Below are 2,721 nucleotides of genomic sequence, written 5' to 3'. Positions count from 1 at the left end.
AGGCTCCTGCCCCGGCATCCTGCGCCCTGCCCCTGTGCTTGTCTCTCCCTTTGCCCTGGTTTCAGCTGGAGCAGAGTTAATTCTCCTCCTAGGATCCGGTGCAGTGCTGTGTTTCGGCTTCAGGCTGAGAATGTCGCTGGTAACACACCGATGGTTTTAGCTGGTGCTCAGCAGCGCTTACCCCGATCAAGGACTTCTCGGTCTCATGCTCTGCAGTGAGGAGGGGCACGGGAAGCAGGGAGGAACCAACCTAGGCAAAGGGGTATTCCATACACAGCATATCATGGCCAGTGTAGGAAGAGGGGGGAGCCACCCGGAGGGTCCTTAGTTCACACTGCATCTTCATTCATAGCCTCCCAGTCTTTCAGGAGATTGCACCTGGATGTGAATCTTCAACCTCTTTTGTTATTGTGTTTTATTGTATCTGCTGGATTGTATGTGGAAATAAAACTAACTCAGTGAGCGAGTTCCAGATAATCCTTTGCTACCCAGCCTTCATTTTTGGACGTAAGACCTTCTCTCGTACTCCTCAGTTCATTTCTCATAGCTGAGCTGAGGCAAATCAGTAAAGTATAAATGAGATGACAGCAGAAAACTGTTGCCAGGGACTTCAGAAAGTGGGTTTGTTTCCTAGTTCACTGTCCAGCAGTTACAAAGGTGGCTCATATGGGAAAAGCACTTATTCTGTGTTACCTTCTCCTTTTCTAGGGGGCTTCAGGTTTTTCTGTTTTGTTTTAGGCTATGTCCAGAGAAAATACTAGTTCATTTCAGACAATTACCTGCAGGAGCAGACACTGACAGCAATAGCTGTGGAAATAGTGGCATTCACTGGAAGAATCACTTTGCAAATCACCACACTATTTCAGTAACCTGCAAAGCATCTCAGTGTGTGAAATGCTGGGGTTCATTTTGCTCTCCTGTGTTTCCAGTGCTGAAGCATGTAGAGTACCTAACCTGGATAACTAATCATAGCTTTGTATCAGTAATTACTCTGTACACATTTAGGTGCTACTTTCTCTTTATAAATGGTTGGGCATCTCTAACTCATACAGGTACAGCAGAGAGCACTTTGCTGACATCCGACTGGTCCTCACAGAGCTGCAGTGACGTGCCAGGTAACTTACATCTTCTACCATTACAGGGTTTGTGTCAGGACAATATAGTAACAACTGATGCCACAGTCTTGAGCTCTGAGACAGGGATTTGGGAGGCAGGATTGCTCTTCGGAGTAGTAACAGACCTTGGGTATTACTATTAAAAGAAATGCTTTTCCTCTGTGAATTAGCAGCAATTAGGTGCAGATTTTCAGTGGTGGCCACCAGCTAACTCAAAACTGGTGTGTGTTTGCTTTGTAGCTCTGATTGCTGACTGGGAAAGTCTGTGCTCAGGTTTAACTATCCTATTTGTATCTCAGAGAGGTGATTTTAAGGAATACGCAGCATAAATGGAAGCACAGGTTTGTTTGAGGAAGGTGCGTTCTCCAGCTGGTCCTTCACTTGGGCCAGGTTAACAAGTTGAGGGAGAAACTCTCAACTAACTCGGGTGGTTTAGTCCTCCTCATCCTCATAAACCTTTCTGCTTCTCTCATTGTGACCGGTCTTGGCTTTTCCACCCCTTTCCCCTTGTTGAAGGTTGATAGGAAAGACCAGGCTTCTATTCTTGCCAATTTTCTCGAAGGCATCACTGAAATGAAGTAGACTTCACCCAGCTTGGCCACAGCTCTTCTTATGGGCTGTGTGTGCTCCTCGCTCCAGAGACTAACCTTATCAGAGTAATCCTGTGCAGTACATCACTGCTGTTTTACACTGACAGTTTCCTCTTAACGTGCAGTACAAGAAAGATCCACGCTTTGGGAATTCATCCTTTCCTTTGTGGCATTATTATATGTAAAACAGTGCAGAAAAGAACTTACTGTTTTCTCCCCTTCTGGAGCAGAGGTGCTGAGACCTCGACTGGTGCTTGTGGGGCTTTATGCTTAAAAAGCAAATCCAAAGGAAGCTGACACATTCTTCAAAACTTATTCTCTTTAAAACCAAGCAGCCCAATGCTTAATTTAGCATTGATATCATTAATATTTAATTTAACATTAGTTTGGTTTAAATGAGTTGTTGTCTTTGACTGTCTCTCACAGATTTATGTTCCTAGTAAGCATGGCTAAGCCAAATTGTCTATTAGCTGAACACCAGCAGTTTGAACTAATTTTATGCCTTTGTAGCTTTGCAGGGTTGTATTTTGGGGCTGCACAACTTAAAGAAACACCAGGGGATTTCAAACTTAGGGTCCTCCGTTTTGCTGCCGTGTAAAGGTGCTCTAACCATTTGCCTTGAGGCCTCACACCCCCGGGTTCCTGTGTTGTTACTGGCCACGAGCAAAGGAAAATGAAAATCAGAATATAAATGCTGTTCACAGAGCAATCGTTTCACTGCAGGAACACACGTGTGAACCTGCCACAGCCTGAGCGCTTCGTACCATTAACTACTAGTGATGGTTGTTGCTCACTGTCGCTCTTCGGGTGCATCTTGAGATGGCTGTTTTCCCGGATCTATTGTGTGAGAGGAGCACGTGCCTGTTTTGATCCACAGAACGGATCTTTCCTGCCCTCAGTCTCCACGTTCAAAGCTGTACTCTTTTATTATTAGCCCTTGTGGGGTTTTTCCCTGTTAAACTTTCTTCTCTCCCTATACTTAAAAGAGTGTGCCTCGCTGTCTGCCCAGCGCCTTT

This window comes from Nestor notabilis, unplaced genomic scaffold, assembly GCF_000696875.1.
Source record: "Nestor notabilis isolate BGI_N333 unplaced genomic scaffold, ASM69687v1 scaffold25440, whole genome shotgun sequence".
NCBI lineage: Eukaryota > Metazoa > Chordata > Aves > Psittaciformes > Psittacidae > Nestor > Nestor notabilis.
The sequence above is the reverse complement of the archived record's forward strand: the minus strand, read 5'-3'. Positions refer to the sequence as shown.